Source organism: Puma concolor, chromosome C1 (assembly GCF_028749965.1).
Source record: "Puma concolor isolate L17-30 chromosome C1, mPumCon1.1.hap2, whole genome shotgun sequence".
Taxonomy (NCBI): Eukaryota; Metazoa; Chordata; class Mammalia; order Carnivora; family Felidae; genus Puma; species Puma concolor.
The window spans coordinates 153,114,880-153,140,049 of record NC_141674.1 but is presented as its reverse complement, the minus strand read 5'-3'; the positions used below and the strand labels follow the sequence as shown (position 1 = coordinate 153,140,049).

The 25,170-nt window shown below is 36.3% G+C and overlaps 1 protein-coding gene and 1 long non-coding RNA gene across 8 annotated transcripts in view; one reads left to right on the top strand and one right to left on the bottom strand.

The window, feature by feature from the left end:
• KCNH7 (potassium voltage-gated channel subfamily H member 7) overlaps positions 1 to 25,170 on the top strand; it is a 480,526-nt gene that overhangs the window by 36,594 nt on the left and 418,762 nt on the right. The window lies entirely within an intron of this gene.
• Positions 1 to 25,170, bottom strand: part of LOC147578503 (uncharacterized) — a 46,323-nt gene that overhangs the window by 9,981 nt on the left and 11,172 nt on the right. The window contains exon 3 of the long non-coding RNA XR_015255267.1: positions 19,729 to 19,829. This is a non-coding gene — a long non-coding RNA (uncharacterized LOC147578503). The remainder of the gene's footprint in view (positions 1 to 19,728; positions 19,830 to 25,170) is intronic.

Below are 25,170 nucleotides of genomic sequence, written 5' to 3'. Positions count from 1 at the left end.
TACAATAATAATGGATACATGACTTTATACATTTGTCCAAACCCATAAAGTGTACAACACTAAGAGAGAAACCTAATATAAACTATGGACTCTAGGTTATAAAGGTGCATCAGTTTTGTTTTATGATCAAATGTACCACTTTGGTGGGAAATGTTGATAACTGGGAGGGAGACTATGCATGTGTGGGGGCAGGGGATATAGGGGAAATCTTTATATCTGCTGTCCATTTTGCTATGAACCTAAAATTGCTTTAAAAAATAAAGTTTAGGGTGCTTGGTTGGTTAAGTCCGTTGGGTGTTGGACTCTTGGTTTTGGCTCAGGTCATGATCTCGTGGTTCGTGGATTCGAGTGCTGTGTCAGGCTTCACAGAGGCTGCTTGCTATTCTCTTTCTCCCCCTCTCTGCCCCTCCCCCACTCATGCTTTCTGTCTGTCTCTGTCTTTAAAAATTAATTTTTTTTAACAAAGTAAAATTTATAGGAAGGAAGGTAGGAAGGAAGGATGGAAGGAAGGAGAAAGAGAGGGGAAAATAATGTATGAATGAATGCAAAAAAAAATATAATTAGTAAATGGCTTCAAAGTCCATATTATATAAATTATTTATAAATCAGTTTTCCATTTTCTGTCTTCTTTATTTTCTTTTTTTTTTTTTTAAATTTTTTTTTCAACGTTTATTTATTTTTGGGACAGAGAGAGACAGAGCATGAACGGGGGAGGGGCAGAGAGAGAGGGAGACACAGAATCGGAAACAGGCTCCAGGCTCTGAGCCATCAGCCCAGAGCCTGACGCGGGGCTCGAACTGACGGACCGCGAGATCGTGACCTGGCTGAAGTCGGACGCTTAACCGACTGCGCCACCCAGGCGCCCCTGTCTTCTTTATTTTCAACTTGCAAAGGGATGTTAAACTTCGGGTTTATAAATTAAAATAAACCATAATCCTTATCTTCAGAAATTTGACTTCCTATAATTTGATTAATATATAATCTTGTGTTTAAAAATGTTAAAAGATTATTATAGGAGCTAGTTTAGGTAATATTTTTAGTTTAAGAGTTAACCTAGTTAGTAGTTATCATTTTTATGTCTTTGGCTTCACTAAAAAATAATATTTTTTATTCCCACAACTGTAGTTTTACTGAAACCTCAAATTCCATTCAGATATCTAGTGTTTCCAGTTGTGTGAATGCCTAATGGAATACAAAGTATCATAGCTTTATTAGGAAAACTTATATTGTCTCAGACTGCTAATATTTCTTCCCTTGGTGACTTAAACAGAATGCCATAAAGCACAATGCAAATTGTAACACTGACTAGTAGAATTTGAGGACTAGAAGGCCAGATCATTAATTTTTTTTTTTTTTCAAATTCTTCTTTAGTTTTGAGAGAGACAGAGTGTGAGCAGGGAGGGCAAAGACACACACACGCACTCGCGCGCACACACACACACACAGAATCCGAAGCATGCCCCAGGTTGTCAGCTGTCCTCACAGAGCCCGATGTGGGGCTTGAACCCATGAACCATGAGATTATGACCTGAGCTGAAGTCGACACCCAACCAACTGAGCCACCCAGGTGCCCCAGATCATTGTTTTTAATTAACAGTAATGATAGCTATTAGTAATTGCCTACTCACAATCATGAATTACTGAGATAAGGAAATCTATAAACTACAGTAATAATTTGTGTCAGTCACAATTCAAAGGCATCTACTATTTTCTGGTATTAAAGAAGAGAGCACATAGTAAGAACTCAAAAAACTGTGACTTTTAAATAACATTTTATTATCTTCATCCGAAAACCCCTGAATTGAAAACAATGAATGGTTGCACAAGCTATTATTCCTAAATCGGGGTTACCTAAACTTAGAATTAGTTTAGAATGATTTTATAAATCTATATAATCCTTTGAGGCAGTGAGATTAGAAAATTTCATGTCTGGGAATTTAGGTATTCACATTGTCATATTCACAGAAATGGTATAATCGAGGGTGAGGGAGTAAAAACTAAATGAAGTTATTTTGATTTTAAAATATTTTGGGAGGAAAATTCTTTGATTTTTTGGAGATGATTGGAGACATCTTGGCATGTTACCAAATGTGTCATTGCCCATAGTTTCTGTAACTAAGTAATGAAGACCAGGAAACACAAGGGAAGAAAGCATCTTTCTGATTTGAAGTGGAGCTTCAGCCTAAGTCTGAGTTCTAGTAAATTCCTCTGTTCCTTTGTTGCTCTAAATATTGCTCTGTGAATTATATACCAAGGTAAAATTGTTCTCTTCAGTCACTAAGGTTCCAGCGATGGTTCTCTGATTAGAATGTAACATATATCAATAATGTTTGTTCTCAGATTATTGGCCTATAAATAATGGTCTTCGCAAATAGAGTAATTCTATATTATTTCACGGTGGCAGAATTTTACAGTAGAAAGAGCACAGTCTTCTCCAGAAGAGGTAATTTCTCCAGTCAGAAGAGGTCATTTACTAGCTATGCGACCTTGAGGAAAGTACACATTTTGTGTTACTTTCCTCATCTGTAAAACAAGGTTGATAACCATCTTAACGAAGAGTTGAATCCAGTGTTAAAATATTAAATATTAAAATATTTCACAGAGGTAAGTCAATAAAAATGCCTTAAGTTTCTTGAAACATATTAGTTTATCAACAGAAGCTCTTCTAGAATTATTATTTAAAAAAAAATAATGTTTATTTTTGAGACAGAGCGTGAGTAGGGGAGGAACAGAGAGAGAGGTAACACAGAATCTGAACCAGGCTCCAGGCTCTGAGCTGTCAGCACAGAGCCTGCTGTGGGGCTTGAACCCATGGACCAGGAGCTGAAGTCAGACGCTTAACCGACTGAGTCACCCGGGCGCCCCTAGAATTATTTTTAAATTCCTACTCTTCCCTTTTGTACATTTCTAAAATTAATTTAATCAAAATAAATTTCTCGTTTGTGGGAATTGATCACAAATTGAAGTACATTTTAAGTAATTCAGTTATTCCTTCAGAAGAAGTCTGTGAAAAAGGTTAGAATAAATAATTTTATTTGTAAATAAGTTGACTATTTCCAAATGGATTGAATTGTCAAAATTATTCATATTAGAATTAGAATACTGTTTAGTTCTCAAAATAGAAATCTTTGGGAAATTAAGAATAATAAATGCAATAGAATAGTAATTGTTATGGATCCGTGATCGTTCTGCCTTCAGTGAAGCTTTATTATTTGACCAAAAGGCATTTTCATTGATGATGAAGTCCTCCTCTTCTGGCTTGGTGCATCACATCACTGAGTTCGGTACTCTTCAAGGCGTGCAATTCTCCCTCTGCCACATTCAGTAGGATTTAAGGGCTATTTGGGAGGCTCAAGAATTCCCTAATATAATCTCCTGTCCACAGGCCTTCCCAGGTCTCCTGCCCAAAGAAATGGATCCATGCTGTTGTTAAATATATACAATTGTGCTGGTTTTCATGGTAGTCACTTACCCATATGCAGCTTTCAGGAATTTGAAATGACTATCAGACTAGTAAGACTGAGAAGCTTATTCTTTTTTAATTGTGTTTTTAAATTAAATTAAATTTAAATTAAAAAAACACTGAATCAGTGTTTTGTGTTTGTAAATATTTTTCTGGTAAACAAAATTATTGTTTTTTTAAACTACATTTTCAGTTAAATCACTGAAAACTTAGCATCTGAATTGAGATGTGCTAGAAGTATAAAATGGACACCAAATTTCAAAGATTTTATACAAAAATTTTAAATATCCCATTAACAAGTTTTTGTATATTGTTACAAAAATAATGCTGTTATTTTTGATATATGGGGTTAAATTACATATATTGTTAAAATTTATTCATGTTTCTCTTTAGTTTTTTTTTTTCCCTGTGGCTATGAGAAATTTAAAATGTCTCTTGTGACACTGTTTCTATTTCTATTGGACGATGCTGATATAGAGAGATGACTGAAGCAAAAATACCCCCATTGAGAATTAAATGCTAGCCTCAGATAAGTCAAATCAGGCTTATAATGTGACTTGGGAGAGGAAGGGTACCTTGTAGCAGAAAGAACAAAATTTGTCTGCTCTTAAAGATTCTAATTCAGGGGGCGCCTGGGTGGCGCAGTCGGTTAAGCGGCCGACTTCAGCCAGGTCACGATCTCGCGGTCCGTGAGTTCGAGCCCCGCGTTGGGCTCTGGGCTGGTGGCTCGGAGCCTGGAGCCTGTTTCTGTGTCTCCCTCTCTCTGCCCCTCCCCCGTTCATGCTCTGTCTCTCTCTGTCCCCAAAAAATAAATAAACGTTAAAAAAAAAATTAAAAAAAAAAAAAGATTCTAATTCAGAAACTGCTCTAGTGTTTGTCTCAGCAACTAGTACAGAAAACTGTCTTTTAGCTAGAGTGCTGACCATTTTACCTAATCTATAATTGCTTAGGTTTTCCCAATTCACTTGAGTATTAGTAAATTTTCGGTCACACTGTATCTCTTGTTCTTAGGAAAAGAAACTAGAAAGTTATTAAACCAGAAGAGTAGTTCTTAAAGTATTCCTAGGACCATCAGCATCCGCATCACATGGCAATCTTAGTAAAAATCCAGATCCTGCAGCCTCTCCCCAGATCCACTGATCAGAAAGTCTGAGGATGAGGTCCAGAAATCTCTACCAAAAGCCCCCTGGATGATTCTGATGCACACTGAAGTTCTCAAACCTCTGAAATACAATATTCTTGTGCTGGTATATAGTTGTGCTGATTAATAAAAATCACTAGTAGGCTGAGAAAACAGTGAGTCAATAGGTATTAATGGATGGCTAACTATAGGGCCATGATTATGTCCTAAGGAACTCATTAAAGGAACTCATTAAAACACAATCATGGCTACCCTCTTCCAACAACTTCTTATATTAAATCGTGAATTTTAGAAAGACCTCTAGATGGGTTTTCCTGGTTATAGTTTGACTATTATTATCAATTGTCTTAATTGAGTTTACTGTTTAGCATTCTCAAACAACACCTGATTTATTGTGATGAAAGGAATTCTAATTGACCACATGCTTTTACTTTTAATAATGAACACTGGATCACTGAATGGGATAAATGTGAGTTTTAAGGCATCTCACTATGCTTCATCCATTTTGATGAAAAATGATTGTGTTGCCTTTTAAGAATGTCAGAATGATTATGTAACTTTTATGGTGCTAAATTATTTTGAATATGACATTCTTCGCAGGAAGAAAAAGGGTGCTTTAAGAAATTACTTCAGAATCTTACTAATTTTTTTATTTCAGAGTTTGCTTGTGGAAATTAAAAAGAAAAAGACAGTTCCTTTGTTCAGAATTGTTATCTTTGCTATTAATTTTAGCACCCTCAATATTTAACTTTAAATATTTAAGAAAGGAAAGCTTGTCTTTCTGTATTTTAAATTCTCATAATAAATTTCTCTTTCATTATTCATTTAATTTGAGGAATGGTTTTAAGTCTGTAAAATACCATGCATTTGTTTTGTAAACATATTTACTCCTTTCAGGTTAGTTCCAAATACATCAAAATGAATTTTTCCTTCCTTTAAAAATGAACAATCCTTGACTATATCCTTGCATAAAACTAAATATAGATTTAAAAGAAATAAAACATGAATTTTACATTAAAATGTGAAATAAAAAGTCAATATATGCATGTACTATTTGAGTACATTTTTCTTTTCTTACCGGCAGAGACAAGCCAGCAAGAAAAATCTATTAATTACTATCACCTTAAAAAATGCCTTTCCAAATACTAACCCCCCGACACCCAAGATACAATTTTTTAAAAAACAGGACAAATATACAAGAACACAGGGTAACTGGTAATACTTTAAAGCTAGGAGTTCTTCAAAAAGCATTAAACATCTGAAGGAATCAAAGTCCTAGCACTTTGGCATGCAACACCCATATCAACATTGATGATTATTATATTTTATAATCTAAAGTACAGGAATAAAAAAAGCTATTGCAGCTTGTTGTGCTGGTGGTTGTTGGTATTAACAAGTGCTATTCTTGTTCGTGTGCATGACTAATGCCTTCTTAAAATGTAGTAATTTGACCCAATAATACCCTATTCCATTATGAGTGGATAATAAAGACATAATATTTTTTACCATGACAGGTGGGCTTGAATGCTTCAAAGAGCACTTGATGGAATATTTGGAATTAGGACTTGAGGCATCCTGGAATTAAACTGCTCTAATCAAGGTTTTTAAGTTGGACATGATGCAGGACGCCTGAGCGGCTCAGTCGGTTAAGCATCTGACTTCAGCTCAGTTCATGATCTCATGGTTCATGGGCTTGAGCCCTGCATTGGGCTCTGTGCTAACATCTCAGAGCCTGGAGCCTGCTTTGGATTCTGTGTCTCCCTCTCTCTCTGCCCCTCCCCCACTCATGCTCTGTCTCTCAAAAATAAATACATGTTAAAAAAATTTAAATTGGACATGATGGGTGAAATTACAAACTAATTGACATCGGTAATAGCATATACAATACAAACTAAAAATACTAATGCTGAATATGACTTGCCTTAAATTGGTCTGGCAAAAGCCCTTGGAAGGCTGTTTACTTTCCTTGTCTACAATGCTGCACCTGGGCAGCTCACCTTTCTAAACTGGGCGATTTTTTTTTTCACCAGCCTTCCTTTTTCCTTCTTTTAGATACCCCCAGGCTCCTGCCGCTTTGTTGTGATATTGTGTTGATAAGAGCTCTACTGCTCTGGTAAAAGATAAAATATGTGTATTTCTGTTTCTTACATTTGAAGCTTTTGAGTTGGTTCTTTCCATTCTGAAGCTATTCACAGTGTATGTGTACACACAGATATATAGATATTTATGTGTATATATATGTGAAATGAAGTATTTTGTATATAATACAAAGCTACTCTCTTACACTTAGATAAACACAGGTAGTACAGAAATACAGAAAAGACAAATGTATAATTGATGATCCTTGGATTTTCTAAGGCTTTGAAATGAAAACCAGGCATGCAAATTGTTTGACCAAAAATGAAAATGTTCCCTTGTGTGACAGCAGTTTGTTTCACTTGCACCTGTGTTTTACTATGATTCACAAATTGGCTGAAATTTGGCCTTTAGCATCCTTTCAATCTCAAAATGTTTAAGTATTCTAGGGGTGGAAAGAAAGGAGGGATTGAGCATTTGTATACTTATATCTGATTTTAGATTAATTTTAAGTTTATGAATACAAGATTTGTTTTGAATACAACTATCTGATAAAATAGGAAAGACTACTTACATATACAAAACAGTCTTCTAAAAATTTAAGAGCTAGGTTATAATGATTGATAATATCAGTGTTTACCTAATCTTTAAAAAATATTAATCCATTGATTATTCCTTATGCTTCATGTCATTTAACAGAGAATATATATGCAATACAATAATAAAATATTTTTCCTGAAATTAAAAAAGAATGTTACTTTTTTTCAAAAGTTAAAGGGAATATTTATGGAGGAAAAAATACACAATATATACAGCATTCAGACCCCACAATTACTATATTTGAGCATTGAATTTGGCACTGAATTTCTTGACAGCTTAAGGAAAATGTGGAAAGGGCCAGTTAAAAAGGAGAAAACATCTGTTTCTCTGGGGAAGCAAAGCTGTCCTTGCTACTGAAAAAATAAAAGACATTTCTTCAATGAGTCTTCAACCAGAGGGTCTTTGGTGATAGATATATAACTAACTCTGCTCAAATACAACCCAACAACAAACCTCCTGAGAGAGCTCATTTTTTATAAGGGTTCATCAATGAAAATCACCAACAAGCATTAAAAATCAACTCTTTGTTTTATTTCAAAGACAAAACTGAGAATTTCCAGCAAGAATGTCTTTCAAAAAGTCTATTATTCTCATTTCTTTCAGTTGTACTTTTGCTAAATAAGAGACCGTTGAAAATTCTTTTATATGTCTGGAATTTGAGATACAGAAATCCTCTGTCATTCATTGGGAACGAGACTTTTTTTTTTTTTTAATAAGAAAAGCAAACCAAAAATATTGGCCAGTATCAAAAACCCAAAAGATAACAGTTGGTAGAGACGTGAATAAGTTGGAACCATCGTGCAGTGTTGGTGGGAATATAAATTGGTATAACCACTATGGAAAACAGTATGGAAGTTCCTCAAAAAACTGAAAATAGAACTACCTATGATTCAGCAATTCCACTTCTGGATATTTATCCAAAAGAATTGAAATCAGGATCTCAGAGAGATATTTGTATTCCCACGTTCATTGTAGCATTATTCAATAACCAAGATGTGGAAAAACCTAAATATTCACTAGTAGCTGGATGGGTTGAGAAAATGTGGTATATAGATTAAATGGAATATTATTCAACCTTTAAAAGAAGGAAATCCCAGGGCGCCTGGGTGGCGCAGTTTGTTAAGCGTCTGACTCTTGATTTGGGTTCAGGTCATGATCTCATGGTTCAGTTTATGAGATGGAGCCCTGCATCCGCCTCTGTGCTGACAGCACACAGCCTGCTTGGGATTCTCTCTCCTTCTCTCTCGGTCCCTCCCCCACTCACGTGCACACTCTATCTCAAAATAAAGAGAAACTTAAAAAAAAAAAAAGAAGAAGAAGAAGAAGGAAATCCTACAATATGTGCCAACATGAACTAACTTTGAGGAAATTATGCTAAGGGAAATAAGCCGGTCACAGAAGGACAAATGCTCCATGATTCTACTTATATGAAATATCCACATTAGTCACACTCATAGAAACAGAGAGTAGAATTGTGATTGCCAGGGCCTGAAGTTGTGAGTGGGGAACGGAAAAATGAACAAGTATAATGTTTCAGTTGTGCAAGATGTATAAGTTCTAGAGATCTACTGTACAATATTGGGCCCATAGGTAATAGTACTGTATTGTATGCTTAATTATTTTTGAGGATATCTCTCATATTAAATGTTCTTACTACAATGAAATATATATATATATATATATACACACACACACACACACACACATATATATATATATATATATATATATAACAGGGTGTCTCATCTCTCACAGCAACATTATAATTATTGTTTATATTTCCATCTCCATTATTGTGAGCTCCTATGGGTGGGGACCACTTTTCATTTACAGTGTAGTGCCTGGTACATTTTAAGCACTTAATAAGGAAAAATAAGATAGTGTAAAGATTGTTTTACCTTTCTCATTAGTACATTCTGTGGGACCCTCTTCTATTTTTGAATCTTAAAAATGATTTTAAGATAATATATATATATATTTTTAATTGCATGGAAGATTTATTCATACTGCCTATTTTTTTAGAAAGTGACAGCATCAAAGAGAGACATAAGAGGGTTCAATATATGTTGCTGATTATTTTGGTTTGAGCCAATATTTCAACTATTGTGTATTCAGATTTGATCTGTCATTATATTCCCCTACTAGGGAAACAAAGCATTCATAGAAAATGAATCCTAGAAAGTTGTTCAAGATTATATCATATAATAAATAGAATGCACAATGAAGACTTTGAAATATCTATGTATATTTTTCTAAAATTCATGTGTGTCTCTTTAAGAATCTGACTATATTTATTCTGATTATAATGCAAATGAAAGCTTTGTCAAAAATTATCGTGTTTGAAATTCTTTCCAAAAGTGTTAGCTCCACAGTACTTCCTTCAGAAATTCTCTGGGAGAAAAAAAAAGAGAAAAAAAAAAGAAAAAAATTCTCTGGGAGAACAAATTCACAAGAAAAAATAATGTAAATTTGTAAAAGCCTTAGGATCAACCATTTTTATTTTGTTGTGAAATTACTTTGTTTCTAGAAAAGAAGTTTGTATTATATAAAATAGGAAAGTGCTGTAAACTTTATCTATATCTATATATAGTGTATATATAGGGCACAAGGGACAAAGCTTCTTACCTTTGTTTTTCATTTACTGAAAGCAGATAAACTTGTATTTCTTTAAGGAGTGCCGAATTCATATTATAATAAGTATTATTCTTGTCATTATCACACTTTTCTTTAATCAGTCAAGTAGGAAAAAAGATCCAAATAAGTCTCCTTTTTAATTTAGAAATGGGCCACTACAAACAGCTAATGCAACAATTCAAATTTCCAGACATCTGATTGATTTGCATAAACCCATAATATCTCTCTCTAACCCTTGCTGAGTTTCCAGAGATGTAACTTGGCCCTCCTGTCTAGTCAAGAGCCTTAGTGCAGTCAGGCCCTGCTTTTACCTTTATTCATTTTTGAGAGACAGAGAGAGACAGAGGGCAAGTGGGGGAGGAGCAGAGAGAGAGGGAGACACAGAATCAGAAGCAGGCTCCAGGCTCTGAGATGTCAGCACAGAGCCTGACGTGGGGCTCGAACTCACGGACTGGACCCTGAGATCATGACCTGAGCTGAAATCAGATGCTTAACCAACTGAGCCACCCAGGCGCCTCAGGCCCTGCTTTAAGCAAAATGGTGAACTTGCCTCTGGTGCCCACAGACGCCTGTCGGTCAGTGCTGCCCACTGTGCTATCATTTTAAAGATCACATTGACAACACATTCCCATACCATTGACATTTATGTTGCAGACCAGGGGTTTGCAACTCTGGCCCATAGGCTAAAAATAGTCCAAATATTCCTTCAATTTGCTTTCATTTTGTTCTTGATAGTATTTTGTCTGAATGCCCCTGTGTCTGATCTGCTGTAGCCCCAGACCAGTCAGTCTTGTTTTCCTTCCAGCCCATTACACTCATTTATAATAATCACTTGGCCCCTGAAGATACATTAGTTCCCCATCCCTATGACAGCTCTTGTTTTCTGCTGAGTAATGTTAGACATCTTTGTTCAAATCAAATGTGTTGATATCCTAATAACTACTAATGAAGGGATCAGTTCTCTTTAGGTAACTCATGTGTTTTTCCAGCGAGAATCACCAACAACATAATGTAAGAACACTAAACAGACAATTGACTCTGATCAAATGTTGGTTTAACAGACCATCCTGTTGGGAATTTCTGAGACTAAATCCAAGTTCATAGCAAAAGATTACAGTTATTGGTGGTCATTGGTTGTGAGAGATTAAGGTGTATCAAACTTCTGTGTTTCCAACAGATGAGAATTTATATTATGCTTTATAATTATGTACTTGCCATATAGCCCCACCATCCTTCAACTAGATTGTAATCCAACTGGGTGAGTGTGCGTGCTAAATATCTATGTCTCCTTGTGGCACATATCTCAGAGCTTTACGTGTGGAAGGCTACCTATATAATTGATAGGAGATTAAGCCAGGTCAGAGGAGAAGATATTTTCTCATCTCCTATCTCCTGCTGCAACTTCACATGCAAAGAGATTTTTTAAAAAATTAAAAATAAAACATGATTAAATAAAAACAAGTTTTTTAAAAAGTCCTGAGTGATGAGTATGAAACAAACACAAACACAGTTTATTTTATCAAAGCTACAGCTCTCTTACCTTATCTCTTCGATACCCTGCAGTTGCTAATGCATAGGAACCATGGCTTGTTAGATGTTCACATGTGTGCCATGGTAAACATAAGATAGAATACGCTATACAAAACTGCTACTGCTAAGGAACCACAGGTAGTACCTGTCCTCAGAAATATTTTTCTGATAAGAAAAGATGGGAAATGCTATCACGTATTGTATTTTATTATTTATTTATTTAATTGTTTTTCTATCATGTGTCTTACATTATCTAAGACAAGAATCTGTGACCTTAGGTCAGCTATGTTACCTGGATGACATGAGGAGAAAACCTCTAAATCTGCTATCATTATGTAGGTGCTTGAGCCCACTAAGCTCACCTGAGATAGATGGCAGAGTATCTCACTGGACAAACTATCATAATCCCAGTTGACTTCTGGTTCACTCAATATCAATGGGAAGGTCTCCTTGTCAAACAGTGTTGGCTTGCTGCTTTTTATGTGCCAGGCTTTGTCTTGGCACCTTATGTACATTAACACATTCAGTCCTCTCAAGAATGCTTTGAAGTTCAGATTATTATACCCGTTTTACAGATACGATCACTAAGATTTAGAAAGATTGAATAAATTACCCAGTGTTGTGACACTGATCAGCGGTAGATATGAGATTCAGACCCTACCTTCTTTGATTCTGGTATCCGACCTCTTTTTTTTTTTTTTTTTTTTTTTTTTTTGTCATTCATGGTATGTAAAAACAACTTTTTAAAAAGCTAACTTATTATAGAATTTCACATGTCCTGATGTGCATGACCCTGTGTCTTAGATGTGTTCATAAGTAGGACACAGGATGCTCTCCTCTTTCACTATAGAAATGGAACCAGTCAGAGCAAGGAGTTCACAGTTATTATCTTAAATTGTTGATGAATCCCACAGACATAAACTCCTACTCTGGGCACATCTCAAGATTAAGTGACGAGAGATGGTCTCTGTTCTATGGAGGTTTCAAATGCATCTCAGTGTGACCCGAGGAACCTTCAGTGTCACAATCTGAATGTGCAGCTTCTCTGACATTCTTCTCATGTGCTAGATTTGGAATGGTATATTTTCAGACATAGCAGTGAATACAAATTTTGGGTCCTGATGATAGGACTCAAGAATTGCTATGAGCCAATGATGGGACGATGCCCTCAGGACTGATTTCACCTTACTTTAACCATCTGAGTGGGATATTCCTTTGGAAAAAAAAAAAAAAAAGTGCCCCTGGAACCAAAATAAGAAATGTGAAACACACTGGTGTGGTCTAGATTCCTTGTAACTGTTGTCGCTCCTTCCTTCTTTTCTCTCTCCTCCTTGGTGACCAAACTCTCCTGAAAGTGTAAAGTTTTAAACAATTTCATTCCAATCTATCCACTAAATTTTGTAATGATAAAAATGATTTTAATAGAAAGTAATTGTATTATCTAATTACTGATCATATAATATTAAATTATGCAAGGCATACCTTAATTTGAAGCTAATTAATAAGTCCTTTTTTATCTATGAAATGAGTTAACTGTCCAAGTATATAGATTTTGTGGTTATTCATTTAAGTGATATTAAAAACTAAACCATGTTCTTAATTACTGACTGGGCAACATAGCTGAAAGCGCAATGAATAACTTAAGAAGAAAAAATACAGAATGTAATTTCACTAGCTCTGATATGTATTTTACTCAAGGTTATGAATTAAAACCTTTAAAACTATTAAAACCACAGGATATCAAGAAATAAAATTAATGTGTTTCTATACATATTAATAAGGTCATTTTTCTGTGTCAAATTCTTCTAAGACTTAAGTCATACTGTAGTTTGAAGTTAGGCTTTTTGAAAGGCATTATCATGTACTAATAATAGGAACACATAAATGATACAATAAAAATTGGTTTGGTAAGTCTAATTAGTACAGCAACTTTAGGCAATTCATTCAAGCAAAAACTTCCCTGAGACTCTTTTTTCATATGGGCAATGGAAGTAGACTTCAGAGTATGAGAGAGAAAAAGAGAGAGAAAACATTATAAGGACAGTGGTTACATACTTGTGGAGATCACCCTGGCAATTAACGTATGAGTGCCACAGCTGTAACATTTTCTCCTGCGTTTCTTACAATCTTCTTCTTTTTTCTTTTTCTTTGTATTTATTTGAGAGAGCAAGAGAGCAAGTGCGAGAGGACAAGGGGCAGAGAGAGAGGGAGAGAGAGAATCCCAAGCAGGCTCTGTGATGTCAGCACAGAGCCCAACTGATGTGGGACTCTATCTCACAAACCCCAAGATCGTGATCTGAACCGAGATCAAGAGTTGAATGCTTAACCAACTGAGCCACCCAGGTGTCCCTCTTCCCAGTCTTTCTAGACCAGCAAGGAGTGGAGTTGTGTTAGAAGAGGGGAGAAAAAAGTGATACTGTTTGCATTGTACTTGTTGCTTATAGGCAAAGAACATGGAGTGATTTTACATGCACATATGTCAGACATCAGGTATATGATATATGATATGTCTGAGTTAGCCCCTGACAGATAAGCAGCCAAATCCTTCCTTCTCCTTTCCCCATCTTTTCTTTTTCTTCCTTCCTTCCTTCCTTCCTTCCTTCCTTCCTTCCTTCCTTCCTTCCTTCCTTCCTTCCTTCTCCTTCTTTCCTTCTTTTTTACTCCCTCCCTCTCTTCCTCCTTTCTTTTCTTTTCTTTTTCTTTTCCTTTTCTTTTTTATTTTTCTTTTCTTTTCTTTTCTCTTTTTCTTTTCTCTTCTTTTCTTTTCTCTTTTCTTTTCTCTTTTCTTCTTTCCTTTCCTTTCCTTTTCTTTTTCTTTTTCCTTCCCTTCCCTTCCTTTCTTTCTGTTTCTCTCTCTGCTAGCCAGTTAGCTATTCATCCATCTAGCTTTATTTCTTTATTTTACCATAAAATTTCCATCCAGAATAAAGACTACTTTTTTTAATTTCTGAAAATATGCCTGCAAATTTTGAGATGAAAAACAAGTAATTTATTTTCATCATTCAGATTAAAAAGTTGAACATCTGGATAATTCTCAAAATTAAGGTACTTCGTGCTGATAAATTCAAGTGCACTGATGTTAACAGTAGCTTATATTTGGAATTCTTACTTAGAATGAAAACGTAATATAAAAATACTTTATTATAAATATACTTTTTTCACAGAAATTTCAAAAACAATATACCAACATTTACTGAAACAATCTATAAAAACCACATGGGTTTTTAAGCTTGCTTTGTTCCTGATAGAAGCGTGAGAGTTCTGAAACCACACTCCCAGGGTCCAAATCCTGGCTCTAGGACCACTTTGGATTTTATATCCTTGTGTGCCCTTGGATGGGTGACAGCTTTATCTCTGTTTTTGTTTTTGTTTGTTTTTGTTTTTTTCTGAGGTTGTAGTAAGGAAAAGGTGATAATCAAGCTCATAGAATAGTGCCTAGCACATAGTAGGTACTCTGTGAATATTGGCTCATATTACTAGTTTTAGTAGAGGTTTCAGAGCCATTAAAAAGAGGGGCTGATTAAAGTATTGGAAAATCAATAGCTCAATTAAAGTGGCGCAGTCTCGAATTAATGCCCATATTCAGGGGGTTCTAAATTCTAAGCAACACTGGTCTCAGACTCTTTCCTGAGAAAGTGGTCCAAAAGAACCAAACAAATCAACGACTAATAAACAAAAACAACAACTAAAACAACAATCCCACTCATTTCTGCTCCCTGTACATAACAAACACTCCAGAAAAATGGAAAATCCAAATGGAGAAAGGCTTCCTTTTTAACTCCCTTACTTGAATGTTGAGAAAGTCACATTTAAATGACTGCAAAAACTCCAGTGAAGAAAGTCAGGATAACTAGCCAACAGCAAATTATGATCACAAATCAATAAAGCAGTGAACTGTTGAAAAACTTTTGATAGAAAATAAGACGTGGAGGGAATATACTAAAAACGACCATAGAAGCAGGAGCTACAATGATAGGGTAAGATGTTAATAGGAGAGTATGGGTTTTATTAAAGTGTTATATTTAAGGTCATCAATCTTAAGAACAAATATTGCTAACTGGGGTATTTGTTTCAGGCTAAATGTGATTCATAGCACTTAAAAACACTGGTGTTTCTTGATTTATGCTGTTTCATGACAAGCAAATATTTTCTTTCAAAAGTGAAATATATGGGGCGCCTGGGTGGCGCAGTCGGTTAAGCGTCCGACTTCAGCCAGGTCACGATCTCGCGGTCCGTGAGTTCGAGCCCCGCGTCAGGCTCTGGGCTGATGGCTCAGAGCCTGGAGCCTGTTTCCCATGCTGTGTCTCCCTCTCTCTCTGCCCCTCCCCCGTTCATGCTCTGTCTCTCTCTGTCCCAAAAATAAATAAATGTTGAAAAAAAAAAACAAAAAACAAAAGTGAAATATATGTATAGATGACAGTATTTTAGATGGATTTGTAAAAATAAAAGAAAATGAGGAAGTAGTGCAGACTCTTTGCATAACGGAACCTATTCTCACTGGGCCCATGTCAGCTGTTCCTGGCAGATTGGTAGCACTAGTTGGAAGAGGTCTAGGAGACTGTGACTCTCTCCAAACCAACCTCACCAGCTTTCCTCCTCCTGCTCTCCTCCTTCTGTCGGCTGGTCATAATACTGTGGAGGCTAACCAGCAGTTAAAAGACATTCTATCCCACTGGCCCAGACTGAACTCCATTCTCAATTCAAAGCTTCTGAAATATCGCTGTTGGTAATACAGGGCAGCGTTGCCAAAGACACCCTTTTCCCTGAAGTATGTACTGAAATTATCCAAAACAACTAGTGCCGCCTATGGAGTTTTTAGGAAAGGAAGGGAATCTCATGTTTATTGACTACCTGACTACATTTGGCTGTCACTACAATCCTGGGGTAAGGTGATCCGCCTGCTCTTTCTGTGGATGCGAACAATGAAACTCAGAGAGTCATTTGCCTTATGTTGCCAGGTATGACAAGGAGTGGCTCTGGCGTCCTCAGGCTTAAGCTCTTTTCCACTTGATGGAAATATTTGAATAAAATTAAACACAAAGCCACTCAACTAAAAGTTAATTATTCGGTGCTCAAGTCAGTGGCTATATAATTGACAATAGGAGAATGAACATATCCTGGTAATGATAATGAGAAAGAAATAAAATATTGGGGTCAGTATTGTTATTTCCATACCGAACATACAGAGCTTGAAGAACGGAGTGCTAATCTGTAGTTAATAGGCCAGCGTCTACAGAGTGGCTCTGCCACTCATTGATGCTAAGAATATGGGCAAACCGATCTCTCAGAACCTCCATATTCTGTAAAACCAGACCACAGAATGGTCGAGAGGATTAAATAAAACAATGTAATAGAGAATCTGTAATATATAGTAGCTCAATAAATTCTTGTTAACTTTGTATTAGTAGCATTGAGGGATGGCTCTTTTTTTTAAATCTTTAATTTGCTGAAGAGTTCCACGGCTGTTCTACAAGCAGTCCGCATTTCACAAAATCCAAATCGTAGCAACAATGTAAATTCAGACTAAATGGGAGTTTTGCTTGAATAAAAATCAAGGCAATTTCTCAAACTTGTTTTTTTTTTCCCCAAAGGAGATCAACATTTGTTTTACTCAGACATAGTAGTTATTAGCTCTTTGAGCTGCAACTGGAATGCGCTCAGTACGTTTAGAAAGAAGAAACTCTGAAGTCTGGAATTACTGATGAATAAGTCAGACATTCATTTACATTTCAAACTGAAACATGCAGAAAAATTCTCTTTAATGTAGGTATCTCATGTTCAAGGCTGTGAGTAAAAGGTGTAAGAACTTTGCTGAGTTTTAATGACAACACTTTTTTGTATTCATCATCTTAGAGATGTCACCTTTGGGGGATACAGCTAAAGGGATTGGTAAAATAAATTTAAAAGAGGATATTTATTCAATCTAGTCTTACGTTGCCTTCCCTTCACAGTGTTTGCTGAGGCATCAGACTGGCAAATACATCTCTGTCAACATCTGCTCTCATTTTCCAAATTGACACCATTCGGAGGCAGAAGTTAGGATTAGATGTTATTCTTAAACTTTGGATCAGGCTATGAAATCAATATTCTGTCTGCTACAATAAAGCCTTCCTGAAAATATCTCACAACATCATTGGCCTAAGCCAACACATCCTGTGCAGGATACATGTTTATTTTACAATTTTCCAAAATTTGCCAGTAAATGCTAAGCTTATCAAATGTTGAAGCAAATGGATAATTTTCTGTAAATGGACTGGATCAAGAAAGTCCACTAATGAGTGGTCACTTATGAGTGTTAAGGGATAAGGAATTGATCAAAGAAATTAGACCTTACATTACTGTGAGAGGAGCCATGGAAGTGAAGGTCAGAAATGAGAGTTTGATCATCAGAGAAACAATCAATCAGAAAAAGCACACACTTCCTGCTACCAAGTTGGACGGCCAAGAAGAAGCTTACATGTGAGTCTTTAGGCAAATGTTGCCTCTGATAAATTGCCACTTCTGTATTTCCACAATGAAGTGCCTGGTTGTGGCCCACTGTTGGATTAAAAGGGTCAACAGCGAGGAAGATGCTAGATGTAGTGGAGGAGAGTTAGGACAGGCTGTAACCTGCCAGGTACCTCTGCACCTGTCAATCATAGCGTCTGATGACGGTGACCCTCACTGAGTAATGACTCCTGGACTGCTCTACTTTCACCTTCCAAAATCCCACGTAAGCTCCCCTTCTGGCCAACCAGATTGGCAATCATACAAGGAAGGGGAGTTTGGAAACAGTTTCCAACTTAACCAGATACACAGTTTCAACCATCACATGTTTGGGGCACCTGGGTGGCTGAGATAGATGGTTGAGCATCCGACTTTGGCTGAGGTCATGAACTCGTGGTTCGTGAGTTTAAGCCCTGGGTCGGGCTCTCTGCTCACAGCTGACAGCAAGCCTGCTTTGGATTCTGTCTCCCTCTCTCTCTGCCCTTCTGCTGTTCATGCTTTCTCTCTCCCTCCAAAAATAAATAAACATTTAAAAAATTAAAAAAAATAAACCATCACATGTTCCATAACGCATATTATGGATGCTGATTCCATTGCTGGCCATGGTGAAGGCTGTTCAGTCTCCTTCTAAAGCTATTTGACTTTATTCTCTTCTCAGAATAATGTAACAGAAACACTTGGAATCATTGTTGTTCTTACAGCCTGGATGTATTTCTTGGATGTTTTCTTCATTAAATCTCTCCAGTGGCTTTGTTTTTTCCTTAGTGGTAAAGCCAACGTCCTTACAATGACCTAAAAGGCTTTGAAGATGAACTCCTCATGTTTTTACTGATCTTACCTCCAGCCTTCTCTCTTCCCCTCCCTCAGCTACAGCTACCCTGGCTGGCCCCCTCATGTTTCCTTGAAAATATCTGACGTGCTCCTGCCTTAGTGCCTGTGCATTTGCTGTTCCCAAAATGCTTTTCCCCAAAATATTCACATGACTCATCCTATCACCTCTTTTTGTTTTTTTTTTTTTTTTAAATACCAGGACTATTTTATTTAAAACTGTACCCCTGACTCCCTATTTATCTTTCTTGATTTATTTTTTCCCATTGTCCTTTCCACTATCTAACAAACTGTATGTATTCCATATCAATTTTGTGTGGTATCTTTTCTCCCACACTAGAAAGTAAGCTCAATGAGGACAGAAAGAGTTGTCTATATTATTTACTGCTGTACCTGGCACATGACGAACAGATATGCCAGTAGTAACCGCACAAGTATTTGTTGAATCTATTCAATAAAACAATCAGTCACAAAATTGTTTGGTCATTCACAAGGATTGTGCAGGGGCTTTGCGTTACAAATGCAAAGAGTAATTTTAGATGCCATATGTCAAAATTAATGCTAGAAAAATCAAAATTCCAGTTAGTTTTTCATTCTGACTTTCATCTCAGTGAGATGAGACTTGCAACATTTAGGAATATTTGTGGAATTTACCTAGCTATCTAAATTTCCACCTTTGCAGGGTTTTGAAACAGCCACTCACAAATGAAAATTTTCTCGGTCATGATAAGAAATTTGCTTTCCTCCCAAAGCCTTAAGTTAGTCACTTTTCTAACGGATCCCCCTGAAATTTTAAAAGCTTGGGCTTGGAGACTTAGAGGAAAAACAGTTCAAAACCAACTGTCTAGATTTATCTGTTGATTTCTTACATTTGACTGTGTAATCATTAATCTTTAAGGACCTCGTGCTCAAAACATGTTTTTGGCAGAAAATTATGTATGTTAAATGCTAAAACGTCTTTACTTGTTACCTCAGTGATCTCTTCCCTTCCACTGCTTTTATTTTTTCCACCTTCAATCCAAATTTTATCTTCTTCATTCTCTCCTGCCACATTTAATTGTTTCCATTTGCCTAGGTCAGGAGAGTGTGCATAAATAATGTTGATTGTTCATAAACATGTGGATTTAATTAATAAACAGAGGGACTTAATAAATATGTAAATTAGGATTAATAAGCAACCCAAATTCAGTCTCTTGTCTTACCACTTAAAGCAGCTTCAAATTGTGATTTCTTTTTATTTCCCTAAGCCTCACCTGTTTAAATAATAATAGACAATAATAGAGTCTATCTTTATGGGGACCAGATGGGTAAATACACATAAAACATTTAACAATGCCAAAGACATAAGCACACATTGAATCCATGCTATTATTAATATTACTATTGATAAACGTGGATATATGCCTTGTCTATAATACTTCATCACTCTCATTCTCTGTTTCTTCAGGTGTAAAATGAGAATATTAAACTAGCATATCTTGGGTGAGCACCTGGGCGGCTCAGTTGGTTGGGTGTCCAGCTTTGGCTCAGGTCATGATCTCGCAGTTCGTGAGTTCGAGCCCCGTGTCGGGCTCCATGCTGACAGCTCAGACGGAGCCTGGAGCCTGCTTTAGATTCTGTGTCTCCCTCTCTGTCTGCCCCTCCCCCACTACACTCTGTCTCTCTCTCAAAAATAAATAAACATTAAAAGACAATTAAAAAAAACTGGTGTATCTTTAACCTCCTTTGCAGCCATAAAATTCTGAGTCTATAATATACAGATTAAGAGTGTAAATGTATGTGTCTGTATGTTTAAGCATATGGCATAATTTCTATTGACTTATCTCTTAAATGAATTAAACAACAATGGTAATAGAATATATAACATCATTGTACCAGTTTATTATAGTCCTTATTCATGACTGATACCTGTTCTAATAGCTACTTCTGAAAAGGAAGAAAACCATATTCATTTGAAGCAGTACCCTTTTCAAATTGTGAATTTATAAGATTTTTAGTCTAATGACTAGTTCAAATAATGTCTTCTGCAGGAAATCTTATCTTTACAAATACATATTCTCCCAAAAGTTCTAAGTCAATTGTTTAGAACTGCAAAGCCTTTTACAAAGACATAAGGTTAGAAATAGAGGCCACACTTGTTTATGCTTGAGAAAAGTTAATGCAGTTAGGATAAGGGTATAGATAAGAATGATTTTGCAGAGTCTGAAAGTTGTGTTTAGGGTACTGGCTTTTCATCTTCATTTTATCTCAAAATTTTAATATTTTCTGCCCTTACCCTTAGGACTCAGTGACGATTTCAAAGTGTTCATTTTACAACTACCTAGACTGGCAAAATGCATCACTTTTTGTAGTAGCCAAAGATAGGGAAAAAAAACCAAACAACTAAAAATCCTTCATTGGAGAACTTGTCACATACGTGAGGCACAACCACACAGTGAAATACTGTGCAACACTTAAAAAGGATGTGGCAGTTCTTTGTGTACTTGTGTGAAAACATCACTAAAATATTTATTGTGGGAGTGAACAAGGCCTAGGAAGGTCTGAATAATGAGTTATGATTTTTGTGGAGGAAAATAATATTTCTATGTATATGTGAAATTCTATTAACTGTTATTATCTCTAAGGAGAAGAATTACTTTTCTGCAAACGGAATGAAGAGAGAGACTTTTTTGTTGTTTGTTATCAGAATGAATTTATAAGCACATAGTTTGACTTCATGTTTTCCATCTCCTTGGATATATTAATAACACCAGCACTCTTTAAATTAAAAAAAAATTTTTTTAATGTTTATTTATTTCTGAGAGAGAGAGAAAGAGAGAGTGAGTGAGCAAGCAGGGGAGGGGCAGAGAGAGAGGGAGACACAGAATCCGAAGCAAGCTTCAGGCTCTGAGCTGTCAGCACAGAGTCTGACTCAGGGCTCGAACTCACCAACCATGAGATCATGACCTGAGCTGAGGTAGGATGCTTAACTAACTGAGCTACTCAGGTGCCCTGCACCAGCACTCTTGATATGCTAATTAACCATACACCAGAAGGGTTTTGTGTGTGTGTGTGTGTGTTTTTAAATGTTTATTTTATTTTTTAGGGGGGAGGGGCAGAGAGAAGGAGACAGAGGATCTGAAGTAGGCTTTGTGGACAGCAGACAGCTTGATATGGAGCTCAGACTTATGAACCGTAAGACCATGACCTGAGCTGAAGTAGGACGCTTAACCAACTGAGCCACCCAGGTGCCCCTGGAAGCTTGTTTAAATGCTCAACTGCAACAGAGGGAAGGAGAAAACAGACATACACCTTGAGGAAATGGAGGCAATTGAGACGGAAAGAGGAAGAGGGTTCAAAGGGTTATAGGAGTACATTGAGTAGGAGATTATGGTGCAATTAAGATATAGAAAGAAGCAAAGAAGGCAACAGTGACACTCGGTTATGTAGAATTTCTCTGCAAATGGAGACCTTGGAGGAACATGGTTGGTTCAGACAGTATTCTACCACCAGGTGGCACATGAACCCAAAACAGTTTGGATGCTATAGGTTAGTAAGGATTAGGATGGGTTAATGATTAGTAGAAGGAAGGTAAAAATGACTTTTGGATTAAGAAGTAGAAAACAGGGGCGCCTGGGAGGCTCAGTTGGTTAAGTGTCTGACTTCAGCTCAGGTCATGATCTTGCAGTTTGTGGGCTCGAGCCCGGTGTTGGTCTCTGTGCTGACAGCTCAGAGCCTGGAGCCTGTTTTAGATTCTGTGTCTCCCTCTCTCTCTGCTCCTCCTCCATTCATGCTCTCTCTCTGTCTCTCAAAAATAAATTTTTTAAAAAAGTTAAAAAAAAGAAGTGGAAAACAGTATGAGTAACTTCAGAAGTTATTATAGCAAGAAACATACATATAACAATTCAGTTCTTACACTCAGTACTTTTTAGAGAAAAAAAATGTGTATGTGTATAAAACAGTTGTTTAAGCCTTTCTTAAAAGCTATCACTTTTGTTAGTGTTAAAATTCATATTATGGCTTTGAAAAAAATATTTTCCTATAAATTTGGTGAGCAAAATAAAACAGCGAATTGTAAATTAAAACAGAGTTGACATAGGTAATGAAGATGGCAATAGTTTCTGAGTTGCACTAAGATTTGAGTTGAATTACTGAGGAGGCTGAATCATCCAGAAACAGAAAAAAATATTGGGCTTCTTTCTGACACGGCGTCAGGATCATGGAGTCAATAATTGGCAGAGTACTATATGCACATACTCCATGGATAAATCTTCTATAATAGACACAAGGGTCTATCTTAGAATATCATGTTGGGCAGTGATGTCTGATAGCATATGTATTACTTTGAAATGTGAGTATCTAAAATATCAGTGTTACATGACATAAATAAATGTGTCCATTTATTCTCTGTCAATCCATTTACATGATTTGGTAATTTTGAAAGAAGTATTTTAGATCATGTTATAAAATATATTTTTTGGTATCTATTCTATGAGGGAAGAACCTTGCGAGTTTATTTATTAAAGAAGATTTCCTAGTTATTTTCCTGTACCAAGTTCTATGCATGCACTGATTACAAGATGAAAAAAAAATATTCAGTCCCAAACCTCATGGTATATGATTATGAAAAGTAAAGGGTCTGAAGTAAACCTGACTGGTATCCCAACATGTGGCTTTTTGATCATGTAATACTTACAAATTAATTAGTTTCTCTAATTCTCCATTTATTTAAAGAATACTTATGGAGAGTCTCTCACATGCCCACTACAGTGTTGGGCAAACAGAAGTGAATAAAACAGATAAAATTCTTGACCTTAAGGAACGTACATATTAGTTACTTCATTAGATAAATAACATAATAATAACAATCTCTTTGCAATAAAAATTGAATGAAGAAAATATACGGAACCTGTACAGAGATCAGTTCTAGGAAGCGAATAGGCTCCCAATAAAGAGAAACTCTCTTCTCCTTTAATTTATTGGGGTTAGATTTTTTTCTACAAAGCCTCCTTTTTGTGGGAAGGAAGCATTTCTGTTTTTTTCAATCTTTGTATTCACAGTAGGAACTCAATAAAAGTTTAGCAAACCATTAATATTTTTTATCTGGAGAAGTGATAAGAAGAGCACTGGAAAGTTAGATGAGGGATGAATCTTGTCTGATAAATTTAAGAATCTACATTTTGTTCTGCAGGCAGTGAGGAACCACTGAAGGATTTTAATTCAAGATGTTCAGAGATCAGATTTACAAGTTAGAAAAATAACTGCATTAGCAGTCAAAGTGAAGGGAGAAAAGAAGGGAGGTTTCTGGGGGTGAGAGGTAACGGTTCATGATTGTAATCATTTTTGTACTCAAAGTTCTGGGAGTAGATCATTTTGCTCAGGGACATATGGGCTAAGGTCAGAACCCAGGGGAATACAGATGTCGATACAATTCAATTATAGAAGTGCTTATTGAGCACCTGCTATATACTGGGTAATGTTCTAAATGCTTCCGAAAGAGTGATGAATGGGTGCTTGAAGTTTACATTCTGGTGGAGGGAGATAATAAACAAATAAAACCCAGAAGGAAATATCAGTTAGTGACAAAGGTTATGCAGAGAGTTGAAAGAGGTTGATGGGAGGGACAGTAACATAGGGCTAATGTGGATCAGGCGACCACAGGAGCCTCTCTGGGATGTGATGGGTAAGGTCCATATGGCAGGAAGGAGCCAGGCCTAAGAAAATCAAGAGACAGCCCACTTTGAGTGGAAGGTTATATAGATAGCTAAGCAGAGAAAAGAGAGCTGGCCAAAAGGACTGAGAAAGAGCAGTCAGAGTGATAGCAGGTGCTCTTGGAAGCTTTCCAAGAAAGAGTGATCGACATCATCAAATCAGAAGAATCAAGTTTAAAAAAGCCCATAAGCTGTGGATTAGATTTGTTAGTGGTGACTTGAGCGAGGGGGAAGAAGAGGGGGGTAACATTCATTATCATCTGCAAGGTATATATGTGGCTATGTTATTTTACATTTTATGTGACTGTTTATTTCAGTCTTCACGACAGCAATATTATTACTATACTCATTTTACAGATGAAAAGACCTAGAATCAAAGATGTTAAATATATTACCCAAGGTCAAATAGCTAATAAGCTGGTATATGAACTCAGTTCTAACTATAAAACTCTTAGTGTCACCAACATCAGTGGGGGTGGAAGAAGCAAGGTTGCAGAATGTAATGAAGGGTGGTGGTTAGAACAGGGAAAAGTGAATATTTTGTGTACATAACTCTTTCATGACATTTGACCATGAAAGAAAGGCTATGAAGTAGGCCTTTCCCGTAGCAATTTGACGTGCTGAATTAAATGTTTCATTAACAGTATTTACTTTACTTTATTAATTTATAAAGGCCCTGAAGAACAAGTGAAAGTTTTTATTTTTATTTTACCCTGTACCAG